At 37.1% G+C, this 21,044-nt stretch overlaps 1 long non-coding RNA gene across 1 annotated transcript; it reads left to right on the top strand.

Moving 5' to 3' along the window:
• Positions 1-1,777: 1,777 nt before the first annotated feature.
• Positions 1,778-19,909, top strand: LOC139021301 (uncharacterized). Its single transcript, XR_011473425.1, has 3 exons — positions 1,778-2,015; positions 9,207-9,266; positions 19,843-19,909. It is a non-coding gene; the product is annotated as an uncharacterized lncRNA (long non-coding RNA).
• The last annotated feature ends 1,135 nt before the right edge of the window (positions 19,910-21,044 follow it).

The following is a 21,044-nucleotide window of genomic DNA, read 5'->3' as shown; positions in this document are numbered from 1 at the left end:
CATGGATATAAACGTATGTATACATATATGTCTATATATCTACACATATGTTCTAGTTTAATTCACAGAAAGGCTTAAAGGCAAAGCTACTGTAGTAGCAATAAATACCCCTAGTGCCCAGATCTTAATCTCTAATACCATTCCCCAAAAAAAGGAACCAGAAATCCTAATTTCCTTGACACCAGACTTCATTTAATTGCTTAAACTAAAACTTTTGAATTAGCTTTTAAAAAATGAAGTTACTATTGATTAAAGATTTCCAAATGTTCTCCATGTTCTTTTGAAAGGCATATGAGAGCTCTCAATCGTTAATATTTTTAAATCAAATCAAATTCCTAGAGTACTTTTGCAAATAACTTGTTAAAATGACTTTAAAATGCTATTTTATAATTCAAAACAGAAATGATCTGTTGATATGAATTTACTGGCTTTTGGAATAAGAAAAATGTCAATGTGCTTAGAGGCATACTACACTGTACACACCTACCTATGTCACCAAAGAAACTATTTAGGAAATTAATTTGCAAATGGAGTAGCCTTTATGTGGAGAATATATCTATCTTTTGCTTCAACAGACTTTTCTAGATTAGGTAGACGACTTTTAGGAAGATCTATGGGCTCAACCAAAGGTTTGTTGATAACACCTTTTCTGCCCTCCTTGAGAATAACTGAGTGAATATGTTTTTAATCCAAGAAAGTTAACCATATACGGAGGTTCCATTTGCGCACCTTTTGTTCACCCATGCAACCTCCTGCTTTGATTTAACATTTTGGCACCAAACTCACAGTTTCTTTGCCAACCATAGCAGCCTTAGTATGCCAGTACATTATGAAGAGTGGCTGATCATAAAGGGAAAACAGGCTATGGTCTTAGCACGTTCTTGTAATGAGGTATGGCTGTGGGGTTCCTTCCTGGGACCTCAGTATTTGGTATTTACCACCACTAACCCATCAGCAAATGACTCACCCTGCTCCTTACTGAAAAGATCAACGAAGAAAGGAGTCCCAAGGGAGAAAACCTCTAACTGGGAGCCAACACAGCAGCCCAGTCAGTTAAATCTACACTCAGAAGCTAAGGTCTGTCAGCCAGCTTGCCAAGGAGTCAGCAAGCGTGGGTGTCCTGTAATATTGAAACAGGAAAGAGACCTGGTCTCACCCAGGTAGACTAGTTTATTCTTCAGAGATCAAAAGTGAGGTGAAAAAAAGTTGCTCAAGACAAAACAGTGGCACACGTAGGACTAAAACTTTCATCTGTGGTCCGGATTCTAGAATTTTCTCTGGAACAGAATTTGTGTGATGCTGATTTTATATATATATTTACATATATATATATATATATATATATATGCTGTGAAATTCCCAATTTGGGAAAACCATTACAGGAGAAAACAGACGTGTGTTGTAAAGAAAACGGAGGAAAAAAAATTTAAAGCAGAATGCGTCAGCCCTAAAGGAAAATGGGAGGCTCTGGTCTGCTGCGGCGGTTTTTACAAAGGGCTTCTGTTGCTTGTTTTCATGGTAGTTTGGGAGTTTGGCGGTTGGGGGTGATGCTTTGTTTTGGTTTTGTTTGTTTAGATCGTTTTAAGCAGCGCCTCCCGAGACCCCGTTTCATTCCTTAGGGACGCAAGCACAGCACGATGCGAAGCCCTCCCCAATCTATTTCAGCCCCTCGTTTTATTTAACAGGAACTGAAAGCCAGACACGGTGGGCGTTACTTAATGAAGTAACGACATAAAAATACTTTCTCAATCCATCCCTACTATGCTGCAAAGGGAGGGAGAGGGAAGGGAGCGAAGCGAAGGAAGCCAGGAAGGGGTCCACCCTCGCCCCCCGCGCCCGGAGCCCTGTCGGGAGTGCAGCCCTGAGTGAGGCCGGCGAGCCCGGGCCGAGCCTGGCGGAGACGAGACGGGCAGCCACAAAGCTCGAGGAGACAGGAGGAACCGCTCGGTGGACCGGGCGGGAGGCGTGGGCTCATTCCTGGAGCAAGCATCTGTACAGGGCTTGCACAACTGCAGGTAGGGGGCGCAAAAGCAAGGGAAGAGCTGGTCCCTGAGGGAATGGAGTTCACAGCGGAGTTGTGGGGTGAGTGGGAGAGTTTGTTAGAAAAGAGTCCCCAGAAGCAAATCTTAGCAGAATGTTGTTGACAGGTTCCAGGTTCCAGAACTGGTTGGTATATATGGAAACCCTGCTGGACTGACAAGACACAGTGCGATCTTCAAAGGTGTTTTTATTTTTTTGTTTCGTTTTGTTTTGTTTTTCTGCAGAAGGTGTCTGTATATTACTAGGGTTTGAGAAATAGCTGTCCTGCTGCATTACAACTGTTTTTGGGAGAATGATGAATTAAAATGCTTGCATCCTAATACTAATCCTTAGTCTGGAGACCAGGGGCAGCTAACTTGATGCTCTGATTTGGGAAGGGACTGTATCTGAATAGTTAAGTTACTGGAAATAATCACAAACTGAAAGGGTCATTAAAGAACCCATCAGACCCAGTGCCCTTTTTTCCCAAGTTAAATATTTAAACCAGTCAAAACAGACACTTATTTATCTTAAAGTTAATACTTTCCCAGGTCTATTAATGACTCATTAATCATTTATTTAATACAACAAATTTTTATTGACTACCATGTTCAAAGCTGTGTAGGAGATACAAAAGCAGACTACAAAAGGGTCCTCTAACAGTCTACTGGGGAAAGATAATAGTAGACAGCCCATTTACTTGTAAATCAATGTACCATATGTGCCAAACTGGACATAAAAGTGCAGTGTGTGATAAACTTACTATTAAAAAATCAGGAAAGGAAAGGTTATAGCTTATATGGTATGGAAATGAAAAGACTGGAAAATGTCCTGTCAGTGCCTCCTAGCACACCATACTGCTAAAATTAGATCAACAAGAATAAAGAATTAAGTATCTTTTAAAATCATAAGTCAACGCGAAACAAAATGAAATATATATGCATTATTTCAGATTGGGATGGACTTTCTAAATGAAATATTTGAAAGAAATAATAAAAATATTGATAAGCTTGACAGTAAAAATTCAAAACTTCTTTAGGAAAAAAAGTAAGTGAAATTAGAAGAAAAACTAGGAAAATATTTAACATAGATGCACAAAAGATTTATATCTTTACTATATAAACAAAATTTTTACAAACCTGTATGATGAGCCCTGAAATAGAAAATTGGTCAAAATAAATGGTAGGCAAAGAATTGTATTTAAAGGCATAAACATTTGAAAAATAATATTCAAAAAAAGATTGAAAAATAATTTCTTCTCACAAAAAGTTAAAGGAAAAAAATGAAACACAATGTTTCATACATCAATTTATCAAAAAAGTTACATGCTAATATTTTATACTAATGAAGTTGAATTAAAATAAGTACTCATTTTCTGGAAACTGAGTTGGAAAACAACTTATAAATTGACTTTCTAAAATATGCAATTTAAAACTAATAATTATTTTTACTATAATAGATCACAGGTCTATCATCACCATCACTATCATCATCATGTTTCCCAATAATTGTATTTTATGATTTTCAATGACTGCACACACCATTTCTGCTTAACTATGGTAAATGGGATATATTGTTTAAAAACATGTGAGACAACCAAATAAATTTAAATATGGGTTGCATATTAGATCATATTAGAGTTATTAATTTTGTGAGTTGTGGTGACATAATTGTACATAAAACATTTCAATTAACAATGCATAATTAAGTATTTATAGATGCAATGACACAATGTCTGAAATTTGCTTAAATACTCAAACCAATGTATATAGAGGGGACTAAATAAAACAAGATTGTCAAAATACTGATAATTGTCAAAATACTGAAGATAGATGATCAGTTTATAAGGATTTGTTATACTTTTTTCTCGGTTTTTTGTATATGCTTTAGATTTTTCACAATAAAATGTGGAAGGAGACTTGACTTGGGGTAGTAAACACAACATACATTATACAGATGATGTATTGTAGAATTATAAACCTAAAACCTGTATAATTTTATTAACCAATGTCATCCCAATAATTTTTTTAATTTAAAAGAGTAATTGGAAACTTAAAATGTAGCATTTTAATACAGGGTGTCCCAAAAACATGTCTACACGCTTTAACAGCTGATAGTTCAATTGATGTTTCTTTCTTTCAGCCAAACTAAGCTTTGAACAAAGGAAATTCATCCTAAAATGCTACTGGAAGTTTGAAAACGCAGTTGAAATACAAACACTGCCTTTGTAATTATTCAAAATGTGTATTTTGGGGACAGGGTGCCCCCCCCAAAAAATGTAAACACACTTTAATAGCTGATAGCTCACTTAATTTTCACTCACTTAATTTTCACTCCTCTTCAGGTATAACTGATTTGAAATGATGGGTGAAGCCAGACTAAGCTTGAACAATGAAAATTTACCCACTAGACTTTTTTATGGGTATACATAAAAGATAAAGTTTACAATATAGAACTGGAAACAGTTTAATTGAGGTCACACAAATATCCAATGAAATCATTATTGATGTTTGCAATTCCATTGCTTCGAATATCAGCAGTGCCTAGGCCAGAATGGTCATCAGTTGGAAAACAGGTGTTGACAAAAAACTTTATTCATTTCTGTAGATTCTTTTAAATTTTGAAAATGAACTGTATGTTAACAAACACTGACTTTATAATCATTCAAAGTATGTATATACGTGTGTGTGTGTGTGTGTGTACATATATATATATATATATATACCTATAGTTTTTTTTCAGAAAGGACACATTAGAGTAGTTTAAAAGGTAACTTTACATTTAATAAAAATATGTGCAATTATTTACATAAATAAATAAATAGAAGTAAATAACTAAAAAGTGTTTAACGTGTTAATGGAATAGTTTTGGCAGCTACTGATTAATGTATTTTACAGGTAGAAATTCACCCTAGAGAAATCAGAATGACACTTTCTAAGGCAGTAGAATTTTCCTCAGTACAAAGAGTTAAGATGTAAAGTATCACTAGCTTCTGAGTTATCTCCCTCCCTCTGGACTTCTCACACAATCTCCTCCTTTTCTATTAACAGTGGATGTCACCACAGGAATACTAGAAGTGGGTCAAAAGCCATGGTGAAAATCATTTTTAAGTCTCAGTAATGCTATTTTTGTATATACTTAAAAGCCTATTTTAAAGAAAAATTTTATTGAATAATTCAACGTGCCCATCAGTTATAGATAAAAATTAAAAATTTATTTGCATAACTGGTGTCGATGTCAATTTGCAAAAAAATGTAGTATCCAAAACACTGCTCCTACCATGCCATAACCTGTAACATGTTCCTTGTTGCCACAGTTGGGGACAAAGATTGAGAGGACAATTAATGTGGAATACTGTCTGGTGTCATTTCAATTTCGGTCCTTTGTTCTGCTATGGATTTGAGATAGCCTCAGTACAGAAATATATTACTATAGAAAATGAAACCTCTTGCTTATGAAAATCTCTCATCACTTCCTACCAGGTATGAGTCTTCTGCTTATATATGGCAGGTTTTGTCTAGGTTAGTAGTCTGCCCGGTCCCAGAATCTTAAGCTTATACTGGTCTGTTTTAGTGGTGGACTTGCCATGTGTGATTTGCAAACACAATGGGGCTTGAGGCCAACAGACTCATTTGATTCTTTCATATCCTCATGATCCTTACTCAGCTCTGAACTCCTGGCTCTATGACCTAGCCTCCATCCTTGCCTGTATCTTTATAGATCTTGACATTTATAACTTCTTTCCCTACTGTTTGTACCTTCAGTTTCCCCAACAGACCCTGATGCATGACGCTTCCCTTACTCCCCACTGCTTTAACCTTGGTTCGAAGTAATCCTACATGTTCCCTTCGCCCACAGCGTTTCTAGCCACCCTGTTCCCCTGCCCTCCCCCAACCACTGCAACCACAACCCAGCATGGGTTGTCCAGAGGAAGGGAGATAACTCAGAGCTCCACATGGGTATCTGATGTTCCCATACAGAGTTTTGCTATCTCATCTACCAGCTATAAATGTGTGATTCTTACAACATCACTTTGACAAAGATTTATAAAAATAAATACGTATTTTCTGGGGTGTTATTATCATCTTGGCCAAAAGGAAAGGATGTGGGCTTCATTAACAGTTCTGCGGGCAAGAAGCACCTTTAAAAGTTGGTGTATGAAAGTATGACTTCCACGCCGAAACCGGTTTGGCTCAGTGGATAGAGCGTCGGCCTGCGGACTGAAAGGTCCCGGGTTCGATTCCAGTCAAGGGCATGTATCTGGGTTGCGGGCACATCCCCATTGGGAGATGTGCAGGAGGCAGCTGATCAATGTTTCTCTCTCATCGATGTTTCTAACTCTCTATCTCTGTCCCTTCCTCTCTGTAAAAAATCAATAAAGTATAAAAAAAAAAGTATGACTTCCCTTGCACCTGCTCAGTTCAGATACTGCTTCTTAGTAACAAGGAAAATGAGTAAAACTTAAACCTAAGTCTAAAACTACTTAAGTCAATAATCTCTAACTTTGCTATAACCAAACCTCAAACCCTTTTTTAACTACTTACTTATTCCACAAAATATGTTCTCTTTATGACCTAGCTACCAGGGTAACAGAAAAGGAAAGATTGCGTTTTGAGTGAGGTAGATGGGGGTTCAAATTAGATATAATTCCTGCTATGTAACCTTGGACCAGTTTCTTAACCTGCCTGAACTTCTGTTTTCTTAACTATAAAATGAAGATAATAATACCTATGACATAGACTGGCTATAACAATTAAATGAGGTAACTGATGTACAGTAGATTCAGTTATTTTTTTTAATTCCCATATGTCATAAGTGGGGTGGGGAATATAGGTTTATCTCATTTGGGCCAAGAACCTCCTTCAAATGGAAATCACTATACCCTAGACCAGGCAAAATACAGAAAATGTCAGAAAAGAGAATGAAGTTTACATGAGAAAAGAATACAAGTACGGGCAGAAGAAGGAGGACCAGAAAAAGCTGTTTATATTGAATGACACAGAGATTCTATGGTTCTAAACAACATAATCCACATTTTTAAATAAATTTATTAGAAAGATGTGGGATTAAGTAGCTAACAAAATCAAAGGATCAAAATCAAATAACTAAGGTTCATGCAGAGCAAGGAAGGGAGCAGTAGTCATCAATGCGGGTGGACCATCTCTTCAAGTCATGGCCATGGGAATGAAGCCTCCAACCATTTCCTTTCCTTAAGATACTGGCTAAGATTCAAGATCCTGAGAGAGTCAGTTAGCCTGTCTTGGGGCATGTACTTGCCCCTTGGTTAAAGAAGCCCAGTCACCTTGAATGACAGTCTGGTACACCTCAAATGATGGGCCATCATTGGGAAGGTCTGAATCATCAGGGAGAATTGGGGTTCTATTAGAGAAGGAGTAAGGAAGGCTGAGCAGGCAAAGACAGCAGGACCCATGGCAAATTATATGTAGGTGGTATGAGAAAAGGTACAGGAGAAAACATAATTCTGTGCAAACCTATTTTATACCATTGATCAAAATGTGTTACAAGCATTCCTTTACCTGGGTCCCCATGACATTATAAGCTCCTGAGAGCAAAGGACTGCTTTGAATATATGTCCTCAGTAGCTGTCCCATAAGGAACTCTCAGCAAAATTTAGACTCACAGAAAGTTTCCATTTCACTGCACTAGAGTGTCACAATGGAACCATTATTGGTTGGGTCCCACAAACAAAGGAAGGATGTTCATTTACACAAATCATGCATATGGTTGTGTAAAATTCAGAATTAGAAATCAATCAAATGAGCTAAAAATTCATTTTTCAGTCTTTAGAATTTGTGAGTAATGTAGGTAAGGGAGAAAAAAGATCTTAAAGGTCTAGTAAACAATATTTATTGTGTATTTTGATGTGTGCAATAAATGTATTTCTGGCTAGTTAGTTTTAAAAGAAAGTCAACATCTCATTTTTTAAAAATGCAATTGAGCCCAGCCAGTGTTGGTCAGTGGTAGAGCATCAACCATGCACCAAGAGGTTGCCAGTTCCATTTCCGGTCAGGGCACATGCCAGGGTTGTGGGCCCAATTCCCAGTTGGGGGCATGCAGGAGGCAGCCAATGGATGATGTTTCTCTCTCATTGCTATTTCTATCTCTCTCTCTCTCTCTCTCTGACTTCCTTCCTTTCGCTCTAAATTTAATAAAAACATATTTTTTTAAAAACACAATTGAGATGCACACAGAAAGATGCCAGCCCTTTATAGCCATCCATGACAAGGCAATGACATAATTTATCCACCACCACACCCCAACAGCCTGCGATTCAGTATTTTCTCACCAGGGCATGTCTGTATATTAATTTACCCATACTTCTTGCCAAGTCCCCTTAGTGAGAAAAGATATATTTCAGAGGGTTAGAGACATGGTATAAAACCTCGGTCTTAAAACCTAATGGCTCATGTGGGAATCAAATTCATGGACACTAGGAGTTGATAATAAATGAATTGTGGTATTCAGGTGTCTGTTTTTTAAACCTGATCTGAATGAATTTTAGAGTCAGAGTTTAAATGAAAATTTATGGAATATTATTGGAAATTGTTATGATTATTTTGACCTAAAATTTCAAAGTGACCTTTAAATTTCATTGAATTAATGAGTCCATTTTCCTAAGAAACTAAATTTTTTCCTTATCAACCTTAGATGGGTATGTAATGACCTTCACATATTGCATATATGTTTCTCTGTTGGTTAATGTATTTATCACCATTGCTCCAAAATGTATAGGGAAAGACCATTAAAACTAGAAAGTGGGAAGGAAACTCTCCCTTTTCTGTCGTCGAACAAAATTGTTAAAAACCCTCATGAACCCATCCCAATATTCTTTTTCGTCTTCTTTAAACGTCATCATTGGAGTTTTGTAAATATTACATTCTAAGAAGAACATATTTTTCATTAGACATGGAGGCTTTCTTTTTTAAGGTGGAAATTTACAGTTAATTAACAAAAAATCAATTAGTAGGTTTCTACAGTGTCAATAATGAAGCTAAAGGGCATTAACTCTTATCACAAAGTTGTCAATCAAGGGATTGTGTGATAACAGGACAAAAAGGGAAGTGTTCAACTAATGGTACTTACCACCTGGATTTTCAGGGGGCTATAAAATGCCTCCTCTTCTAAGTGTGAAGCAGATAAAAGTGGCTCTCTCCTATTGATTACAGGCCTAAAGCAAAAGTGGTCAATTGACTTTCCTGGGCTAATGAAGTCACCTCTGTTTAGAGGTAAGGTCATAAATTCTTTGCTATCTGCAATGGTTAATTTTGTGTGTCAACTTAGCTAGTTTATGGTACCCCAGTTGTTTGGCCAAACACCAGTCTAGATGTTGCTGTGAAGCTATTTTTTTAGATGTGATGAACATTTAATCAGTAGACTTTGAGTAAAGCAGAGTACCTTCCCTAATATGGGTAAGCTTTATTCAAACAGTTGAAGACCTTAAGAGCAAGGACTCAGGTTTCCAGATATATAGTATATCCCCATATTGGTTTTTTCCTCAGACTAATACACTATCTTAGAGTGTTTCCAAAGTTTTAGTGAATTGAAAGCTAGTGCCTACCTTTTTAAAATTTTAAATAGTTCAAAAAGATTATTTTTTCTGATTTCATTTTATGAGTTTATAAATAGCACCACATTTTCTCTCACTTCCTGTTTAAAACTCACAAATGGCTTCCCGACCCCCAAAATCCTTAGCATGGCCTAAAAGGCCCCATGTGATCTGCCCCAGATAGAAGGTTCCTCTAACAAGATTACTGGCATCAGACTTTTGTACAAATCACTTCCTACTGTCAGGTATGAACAATCAGTTAACAAAAGGTGCCCTTGTGAACACAGAATTAAAACAGCTGGGCACAGATATTCTTAACAGTTTCAACAGAGTATCTGAGTGGATTGTTCTATCCCTTGCTAGATATTTCTATCCAGGCACCTGGGGCCTGTCCTCAGAATCAGATTACCTTCTTCCCTGAGAACTAATGGCAACCAAATGAGAAGGCTTTACTCACTGGTGCTCATTTCTCCCAACTCCATTTCCATAACTCAATCTGTTTTGACAATACAGCATCCCCATGGGTGTGTTGCAATACTACTGCACTGCTTTCCTAGGGTACACACCCTAATCACGTTGATGGAACTCGAGTAACACTCTGGTGCCATGAAAAATCAGAAGGGACATCTTGATCTCCTTAGTAGCACATTTAAAAAACTATCACTAAGGTTACTATCTCTCTGGACACATTACATCTACTTTGGATCTATTTTTATTTCCCTTAGTTTGATCTGGCACAGTCCCTATAATCTGAGAACAATTTGGGATCTAGTGCTCCCTGTGCACTGATTAATTTGTCCTATTCCTGAGTAGTATGACAATGTGGTTTTTCCCTATCTCTGACTCATTCATCACCCTCTTCTAAACCTGTCTAAACATCTCTATTTTCAACATATTTGTCAGAACTTAGGTTATCCCATTCCCATCCCTCACCAAACATAGTGCAATGTTTACCTTTTGAGAGATTTCCCATAATAGAAGTAAAAATCTATAGAAATTTCCCAACAAGAGACTCGTCAAAAAATGAACATGTCTATCAGCGTGGCTGTACCACCATAGATCATGCCCATAACACACACACACACACACACACACACACACACACACACACACACCACTACCACTGCCAGCACAACAACAACAAGGAAAGGGAAAACCTCACATAATCCTGATCAATTATAATTACAGGAGGAAACCCTGACCAAATTAAGCAAAATCTAGAGTATGTGGCTTTGAGTATTAAATGTATCAGCAGAAAGAAGAAGGTCTGTATAGGACCTAGAAAAAGTGAAGCAAAAGCAAGAAGTGGTCAGTACATCTCACGCATCATCCAAGGGGGAAGTGCTTTGAACCTTGAGCCTGGGAATTTCATTCATCCAGGCAGATAATAAAGATAATAACCTATACTCATATAGTTCCTACTCTGAGCCAGGAAAAGTCTAAGCACTCTGCATTTATTAACTGATTTAGTATGCATAACAGCCTATGAGTAGGTACTACTACTATTATGCCCATTTTTCAGGTAAGAAAACTGAGGCAAAAGCCAGAAACAGAGCTGTACTTGAATCTAGATAGCCTGATGTAAGGATCTATTCTCCAATAGTAAACTATAGTAAAGAAGTAGAAAGGACTGGTTCCTTTCTCTTTGGAAGAGACAAAACTAGCATTTGTTGAGCCCCTGATAATTGTTGAGGATTATCAGGTGGAAACAACACTATGAATTTCAACCATCTGATCCCCATTTACAGAGGTAGAAACCGGGCCTCATGGAGTTCCCTAAGAATCAAGGACTTTTGAGGGGATCACTGAGAGCTTGGCAAGATCAAAGCCAATTTATTGGCTCCCTTTAATTCATTTTGAAACTAAGCAAGAAACAAATGTAGTATGTTAAACAAGCCCAAACATGAAGACCCAACCTTGAGAGTGTGGTCCATCTGTTCATCTGAATGGACCAATGGACCAGTTGATAAAATGTGTGCGAGTGCGCTCTCTCTCTCTCTCTCTCACACACACACACACACACACACACACACGAATAAAACAGGAAATTCAGATGTCAAATTGAGTTGAGGATGACTCATTTTAATACACCCTATTCTGATTATATGAGTCAACAGAGAGTGTTATGTTTAATGAAAAAAGATGTCTCAGAATACATTTTCAATTTCTCAAATTGGAAAGCAGCTATGCTCACCACTATATCACCAATGCCTTCTCAATTTCTCAAATTTACTCATTAGCATCATAAAGACTCATTTAGATGTAAGTGAGAAAGTCCAACATTACAGAAGAAATCAAAGCTGGAGGCCAGATCGGTATTCAGGAGTCTCTCTGTGTATAATGACTTAGCCAGAGACCTTTCCTTTTACCAAATAAATTTATATTTGAGATTTATTACAAAGTAATATATTTTATAGAAAGGTCTATGGAAAATAAAAATAAAAATTGCAAGATCCTAAAACTATCCTATGGTAATCATGTTAATGTCTGAGGCTGAGATGGTATTTTACAATGCATGTATTTTAGATAATATTTGGACCACAGGATATATAAATTTTTGGATCTTTTTTCACTGGAATATTTATGTTATTAAATATTTTTTGAAAGTTAAAGACTGAAAAATATTTATAGCATAGGTATACCAGGATACATTCTGTTGTTAAATATCTATGTTGTTACCAATGAGATAGATAGCAAAAACATTAGCACATTACTCTGAAAATAGATAAATAAGGGGGAGAACCAAGCATATCTTATTACTTTCCAACATGAACTATTTTAGGGTAAGCAAATTGTTAGAGGGGGGGAAAACTTTTCTTTACAGAAATTTTTCAGTTAACTAATGTAAAAAGATTGGTAGAATTTAAAAATACCATTTGTAAATCCTCATAAAATCATGGATCTAGGAACAATCATTAATAAATGTTATAACTAACAATTATATAAAAAGTCAACAGGGAACTTAATTTAAAAGGTAAATTAAAAAAAGAGGTCTCACCAGAACCTACAAATCAATCTTAGCATCACTAAAAGTGGGGCAACCAGAAATTATATGCATTCTGGTGTAATACAACAGGAAGTAAAAAACACCACACATCTAGTATTCTTGACAAAAATAAAGATAAAAATGAGCCTAAATCCACTCAAGCCTCTAAGTACTAGTTTACAGGAAATATGAGGGATAGACAGAAAAAAAATTATTCGATACCATGAAGTAGACATCAGCTAAATCTAGAATGTGGGACATTCTATAGGACAAAAGACCTAGTTTATTTATCAAATAAATAACAGAAGAAAGAGGTAGGAGGGACCCTTATACATTAGAAGAAACTTAAAAGGCATAATGTCAACATATGCAATTTGCAGGCTTCTTTTAGTTTCTAATGTGAACAAAACAATTACAAAAAGATATTCTTGAGACAATGAAATGTAAACATAAACTCATTCAATTCTCTTAGATCTAATAATGGCCTTTGGATACTATTTTAGGCTTTTATCACACAGAAATATTTAGAAATAAAATAAGATGCCTTGGATTTGCTTTAAAATACTCCTGAAGAGATCTGGATAGAGAGACAGAGAGAGAGAGAGAGAGAGAGAGAGAGAGCGAGAGCGAGAGCACAGAAACAGCTAAAACCACACTAGAAAGATATTAATAACTAGAGGCCCATTGCACGAAGATATTCATGCAATAGGCCTTCCCTTCCCCTGGCTGCCGGCACCAGTTTTCCTCCAGCACCCGGGACCCAGGCCTTCACTGCTCCGGCTGGAGCCTTCAGTCTTCACTCCACCACTTCGCGCCTATGTATGCAAATTAACCACCATCTTTGTTGGGTTAATTTGCATACTCTCCTGATTGGCTGGTGAGCATAGCGGAGGGATGGTCAACTTACATGTTTGTCTATTATTAGGTAAGATTATTGAAGCTGGGTAATGGGTACTTTTGAAATGTATTGTAACATTCTCTACCCTTTTCTATTTGTATAAACTGTATATATATTTACTTCTTTGAAATTTTTACTAATACCACAGACACAAGGTCAAAAGGCATAAACTTCTTTAAGGTTCTTAAAAAAATCTTTTTCTCCAGAAAGTTTACACCAGTTTATAAACCCACCAATATGTATGTCCGTTCTCACCAGGCCATCACCAAAATTGAATAGGTATTTTGAAATATTCATTCTATTTTATTAGAGAAAGGATATCTTGTATTAATTAATGCTTTTCTTAACAATGAGTTGAAATTTTCTTAAAATTAGTCACTTACATTTCTTCACTGAATTATCTGATTATATTCTTTATCCATTTTTATTGCAGTCTTTAATTCATAGGGGCTTATATAATAAAAGTAATAGGCCTTCTTCATCTGATACCAAATATTTTCCCACTTATTGTTTGATTTTGATTTTGTTTGTTATGATATTCAGAAGTAAATTTTTAGGTAATTAAATCTATAGGCATCTATCCATGGTTTCTTTATTGCCTTTATGTTTAAAAATTCCTAGCCTCTCCTAAATTGAGGTAAATATTCATGGTCTTAGAGTTTTTTAAGGAATTTTTACTCATACATTTTTAATCCATCTGGATTTCATCTTGGTGTATGGCTCATGGTGTCAATTGGTATATTACTTTATTATTTTCCAAATAGTAAGCCATCTTTTTTTTCTTTTTCTTTTTTCAAATTTAAGATGCCTCCTGACATTTAATAAATCTCTCCATATACTCTTGTATGTTTATGACCTTCTTGATACTATGGCTCCCACTTCCTGTTGAACTTTGTGTCTGCACCGTATTATTATGATTTTGTACCTGGTGAATAGAGATAGACTTTTTTAAAAAACTAGAATAGGAAATGAGAGAAACAAGGAGAGGGCATGAGATTATTATGACATGGACAATAGATTCATTTCAGTGGATATCATCTATATCACCAGCATCTATATGAAAGCTGTGTGTTCTAGAAGAGAGAGTAAAGATTCCAGAGTTTGGTATACAAAGATTCAGAATCTGATTTTATTTATTTACTGGCTGTATGTCCTTGAATAAACCATTTAACTTCTCTGATCCTGTCTCCTGCACTGCAAAATGAAGATTATAATATTTATCTCATAGGGTTCTTGTAAGGTTCAAACGTAGGTGAGAGGTGGCTGAGAAATTCTTATAAAATATAAAAAAGTATAATTTTATTTTTTAAGCATAAATGTTGATAATGTCCAGGATATTAGTAATGAAAGCTCTAAAGGGATTTCCTAGTATTAGTCTTAATATGTGATAATTAAAAGGATAGAAGAATGGTATAAAGGCTACATATATCTAGATGTAAACTATCATGAAATCTATATTCCCATGACCTAAATTTAATTCATTCAATGTATTCCCTATTTATCTCACTAGGTTCTTACTTATATGTATAAGATTAAGTGGAATATAAACAAAATAGTCATTTGTATCTAACTCTAAATTTACCAAGACAAACCAGAGACCCAATGACTACAGTCCAAATAAATCAAGCCATACCCTTTCTCCTTACACTTTACTCTTGAAATTAGCAGTGCTTCTTAATTATATTGTCTTCTAAGTCCTCAAACTCCTATTAAATGTCTACCATATGATAAGCACAGCCAGACATCTGCCCATACATTTTCTCATTTAAACCATATAATAACCCTGGGAAGTTTGTATTATCTTTTTTAATTTACTAAAGAACACCAAGTTGAGAGAGATTAAGCAGCTATATAAGGAGCAGAACTGAAATTTTAACTTAAGTCCTCTAATTCAAAGACTTTTCCAAAGCTTACTTTTCCTTTCCTAAACTCCTTGTTGATGCAAAGTATTCTTACCATTAATAATAACAACAAAGACATAAAGAGAAATATAATCGTAGAATATATATTAAAATGTAAGATACTGTTTTCCCTCTTTTATAAAAGTGGATCATGGATTTTCAGATAGAAGACTCCACATTGAATTATTCTCATCATGTGAAATCAGAATAAAAACAAAAGCCCAATCCAGCCAGCATGGCTCAGTGGTTTAGTGTCCACCTATGAACCGAGAGGTCAAAAATCAATTCCCCGTCAGGGCACTTGCTCTGGTTGTGGGCTCAGTCCTCAGTGTGGGGAGGGTGGGCGTGCAGCAGGCAGCCAATCAATGATTTGCTCTCATCATTGATGTTTTGATCTCCCTCTCCCTTCTTCTCTGAAATCAATAAAACTATATATATATATATAGACAAAAGCCCATCCAAGGCAGAGGCCTAGCCTCTGGAGATAAACAGAGATTCCTGAGAATGAAATCTGGCTCTTCTTTTATTTACTGTGTTCCTCAGGGTAAGTCACTTTACCTCTGAGTCTCAGTTACCTCACCTATAAAATGGAAAAACAATTTCTCCCAGAGTATTGACTCAAGGATCACATCATATACATTACCCTAGGCCAGTGGTCAGCAAAATGCAGCTCGCGAGCCACATGCAGCTCTTTGGCCCCTTGAGTGTGGCTCTTCCTAAGCCTTAGGAGTACCCTAATTAAGTTAATAACAATGTACCTACCTATATAGTTTAAGTTTAAAAAATTTGGCTCTCAAAAGAAATTTCAATCGTTGTACTGTTGATATTTGGCTCTGTTGACTAATGAGTTTGCCGACCACTGCCCTAGGCCATGCCCAGAAAACTATAGCTGGTATGGTACACTTTCCATTTTTTTAGGAGCAAGTTAACTGATTTGCAGAACACAGATGGATTGTTAAGAACATTCATTCACACACATAATACTAAACATGGTGTGTGTGCTGACTAGGAGGATATACATATTTTTAAATATTGTGATAATTGTTGCCTCGGAGATCAAATATGCACTGCTTTGACCTACAACTACAACCCCACCAGCTGCAGTCTGCTCAGTTTACCTGCTCAGCCTCTGCCCAGCTCCTTCCATCTTGCTATCCCCACCCCATCACTCTCCCAATCCTGGTCAATATTTTGTCTCTTCTCCCCTTTACATAATAGCTGTTGCCCAATCTCCCCAAGTATGCAGTTCAGCTAGGAAGGTGATTAGGGCCCAAGTCCCCTCTGTATCCAACAACAGTTAACTTGCACCCACATGACACAGAACTAACATGGTTATATTTACAGATTATTGGGGATTTTCTGTGACTTTCTAGCACCTTGCCTCACTGCAAGCCTTCCCACACACAAATACATCATCCACTACTGTTTTCAACACTGTTTTTCTTAGTTAATTGATATTTGACACTTTTATTATTCTACTAGTGGCCCGGTGCATGAAATCTATGCACTCGGGGGGGTCCCCTCAGTCTGGCCAGCACCCTCTCACAGGCTGGGAGCCCTCGGGGAATGTCTGACTGCCAGCTTAGGCCTGCGGGGAGCCGGCCTAAGCCAGCAGTGGGACATCCTTAGCACTGCTGCAGAGGCGGGAGAGGCTTCTGCCACCGCTGCTGCGCTTGACAGCCATGAGCCCAGCTTCTGGCTGAGCAGCGCTCCCACTGTGGGAGAGCACTGACCACTGGGGGCAGCTTCTTCATTGATCATCTGCCCCCTGGCGGTCAGTGCGTGTCATAGCGACCGGTCATTCCACCATTGGGCCGAAACCTGCTCTCCGACATCCCCCGAGGGGTCCCAGATTGCGAGAGGGTGCAGACCAGGCCAAGGGACCCCACAAGTGCACAATCGAGGCCAGGGAGGGATGTGGGAGGTTGGCCAGCTGGGGAGGGACCAAGGGAGGGCACCAGGGAGTATCTGGCCCATCTCACTCAGTCCCAATTGGCCAGACCCCAGCCACAAGCTAACCTACCAATCAGAGCATCTACCCCCTGGTGGTCAGTGTACATCATAGTGATTGGTCAACCAGTCAACTGTCCGCCCTCTGGTGGTCAGTGCACATCATAGCGAGTGGTTGAGTGGCCTTAGCATATCATTAGCATATTACACTTTGATCAGTTAAACAGATGACCGGACAACTGGACACTTAGCATATCTTGCCTTCCAAATGGCCCTTCAGCTTATGTTTCTATGCTGTTAATGACAGGACGATAATTTCCTCTTGAAGATGCATCTTTTCTGGTATTTTGATAATTCTGAAAATTTTCTTTCTCTCATTAAGCCGAATTCTGCTTTTGGATAACAATAATCTGAATTTTTCCTTCCCCATAATGATTCTCAAAAAAAAAAAAAAAAAAAAAGAAATATCTAATTCCTTTTCTATGAAGTAAACTCTTCCAATAAGATCCTATATAAATCAGGCTATGCCACAAAGATCTGATGCTAAGTGAAAGATGACAGTCTCAAAAGATTACATATAGTTTGACCCCATTTATATGACATTTGGGAAAATGTAAAACTATAGGAATAGAAAACACATTAGTGTAGCCAGGAACTAGTTGCTGAGGTGGAGACAGGAGACATCGTATTTGACTACAAAGAGGCAGAATAAGGAAATTATTTGGGGTATGGAAATTATTCTGTATACTACTGTGTTGGTGTGTTTGTAGTTACAATAATCTATACATGCATTAAAAGTCTAGACTATATACCAAAAACGATGACTATTACTACATGTAAATTTTAAAAAGAGTTAATATTAAACTCTTACTATGTGCCAGATACTTACAATTTTTTAATTTTAATCTTCATGATCACCTCACAAGTTAGGTAATATTATTATATTCCCCACTTTGAAATAAAGAAATTGAGACACAGAGAGGTTTATAACTTGCCTGAGGTCATAAAACTTCATAGAGGCAGAGCTTGGGTTTTAACCCAAGCAATCTGACTCCAGAACTGAATATCGTCACCACTGTCCTATGCTGTCTCTGAAAAGAATGAGGCACTTCATTCATTCTCTCTCAGTGAACCTATATGACCAATATAAGGAGTAGAACATCAGCTAGAGCTACATCAGCACAATTAGTTTGCAAATGGAGCAGAGCCTAATGCCACCAAAATAAGCATGTCTCTGGGCCAAAGAAGTCTTCATTGCTTTTTTTTTTTTTAATATATTTTATTGATTTTTTACAGAGAGGAAGGGAAAGAGATAGAGAGCCAGAAACATTGGTGAGAGAGAAACATCAATCAGCTGCCTCCTGCACGCCCCCCACTGGGGATGTGCCTGCAACCAAGGCACATGCCCTTGACCGGAATTGAACCCGGGACCATTGAGTCCGCAGGCCGAAGCTCTATCCACTGAGCCAAACTGATTCTGGCTTCATTGCTTTTTTAATAGCTAATATTCAATCTTTTCTAGTTCCAATTTCCTTTGTAGTAAAATGTCTTCTTGTTAACATACTAAATAAATTTCAAAATCAACTTTCTAAGGTCTATGAACTCTGATAAAAAAATATTTTCTTAACTGTCCCTTAAGAAATTCTGATTCTGATGTAAGTAAAATAGAATATGTCAACTGGAAGCTCAAGTAAATTGTTTAAAATTTCAAAAATCTTATTCCATTCCTTCTCCCTCCCCAGTCCCCCACAACTAAATCCTTCCGGACATTTTTTTGAACTAAAACCTCTTAGTAATGAGACAAACGGATAAATACACCCACATCCGGGGCCTTGTGGTCATTCTTACACATTCATTTAGAGCTTTCAGCCGACAGTCTACATCCCCACAAACTCCATTCAGCACTTTGCAAAAATAAAGCTATCCACTGTAAAAGTAGTGCATGGCATACCTGATAATTCAGCAGCTGCTGAAAAGAGAGAATAAAGGGAAAGAATTATGATGGTTTTTAAAACTAAAAATTACCAAAAGTATGTCTAAATTTGGTAAGCACTCTCTTGAGATGGTAATGGTTGCATAATTTTGATGTGAAAAGCTGGTAGAAGAGAATTTACTTTTGGGTTTTTAATGTTCAATACATGTTCGTGACAGATTTAATCACTTCAGCACTGTGTCGAGACAAATTACAGACATAGTCATGTACACATGTAAGAATGATCCAAGTTCTATGTGACATGTCTGCCTTGTACCCACCTTCCCTAAAATAGTCAAGAGTTTAATGGAGCTATTCTCAGTCCATTATCATCATCCTCCAAACATCTTTAATCTGAATGCCCTAATAATTCAGAAAATTTTTTAAAAGAGAAATTTGTAGAAAAATATAGTTGGTCTTTGAAGTCAAACAGCCCCAGCCCCTTTCATCACTCTATCATTTATTATCAATGCTACATATGACACATTCCTGTGTATTCTCTGATCTTCTTTCTTCTATAAAAGTGCTTTAACCGTATTTCTCTTTCAGGTTACCATTAGAATCAAATGAAATGATGCTGACCTTACAGAGGTCTTAACCACATACTAGGATGTCGGTAAGTTATAATTACAATCAAAGAAAGAAATCCTACAGATGGAACAGTGTTCATCTATGGCTATTTGCAGCTTTATTTCACAATATTTCCTTAGGCAAATTTCTCTACTCCCTGCCTCAATATTAGGTTTGATCTTGTTATAAGCTCATGGGCTTTTCAGTATTAATTATTAGTTATCAGCATACCTCCCATGAATACAGTGATTTTGGGCTTATAAAATTAAGCTTGCTAGAGAAATATTTAAGAGACATTAAATGACTATAACCTGATGCAGCTTACCGGCTAATTTCACAATCCTAATTCACAGGCCCAAGCACATACGCCCACACACCCAGGAAGTGCGGGTGGGGCAGGGTGGAGGTGGGGCCTGGTGGAAGTCAGTGGCTTATCTATTATATGCACTCACTCCGGAGCTGTAAACAAGGCCATGTGAGGACTCAGCTAGAATGCTTCCTCTGAGTCAGTATTAAGCAAACTTCCGAACTGTTAGGGAAGGAAATAAAAACACTGTACCCCCAAAGCCTCAGGACTTAGAGTACGGACCGTGGGAGTTGTGTTTAATATTGTCAGAGACTGGTGCAATCATTAATGTAAGTTTTGTAATAAAAAATGCTGCTTAATAATAATAGCTGGCATGAATTAGAATAGGTAGTAATCTCCATATAGAGTGCCCTATCACAAATTTACATGACTGATTATGTGGCATGGCAGGAATTTTTAACAAATCTTTGGTGCTTTACTTTATGAGAATGCTAACAAAACTTTCGATTTGGTGATAGGAGCCTTAGTGTCATGGTCTCTGACATGATTTTGGTTCAAAAATCAGAGGCAAATATCTCATCAACGGTGAAAAAAACAAAACATCAAGAAATCACAGATTTTCATAGACAGCATAATATGATGCCCTGGAAAGGGCAGACTGTAAATCCGAAGTGCTCCAATTTCACACTTCATAGTTTTGTGATCTTGGGCAAGTTATATCGCCTTACTGAGACTCCATTTTCTCACTTAGAAGATCATGATATTCACGAGGTTCTTATTAAGATCAATTTAGATATTAGATGGGAGTAAGCACCTTGACAAATATGAAGAGCTATAGAAATAATGAGACATTACAACTGACTGCTCTTGTCTG

This window comes from Myotis yumanensis, unplaced genomic scaffold (assembly GCF_028538775.1).
Source record: "Myotis yumanensis isolate MYYU_CA2020_CCGP unplaced genomic scaffold, mMyoYum1.0.hap1 SCAF_12, whole genome shotgun sequence".
Taxonomy (NCBI): domain Eukaryota; kingdom Metazoa; phylum Chordata; class Mammalia; order Chiroptera; family Vespertilionidae; genus Myotis; species Myotis yumanensis.
Note: the sequence above shows the minus strand (reverse complement) of the source record. Positions and strands in the feature narration are given on the sequence as shown.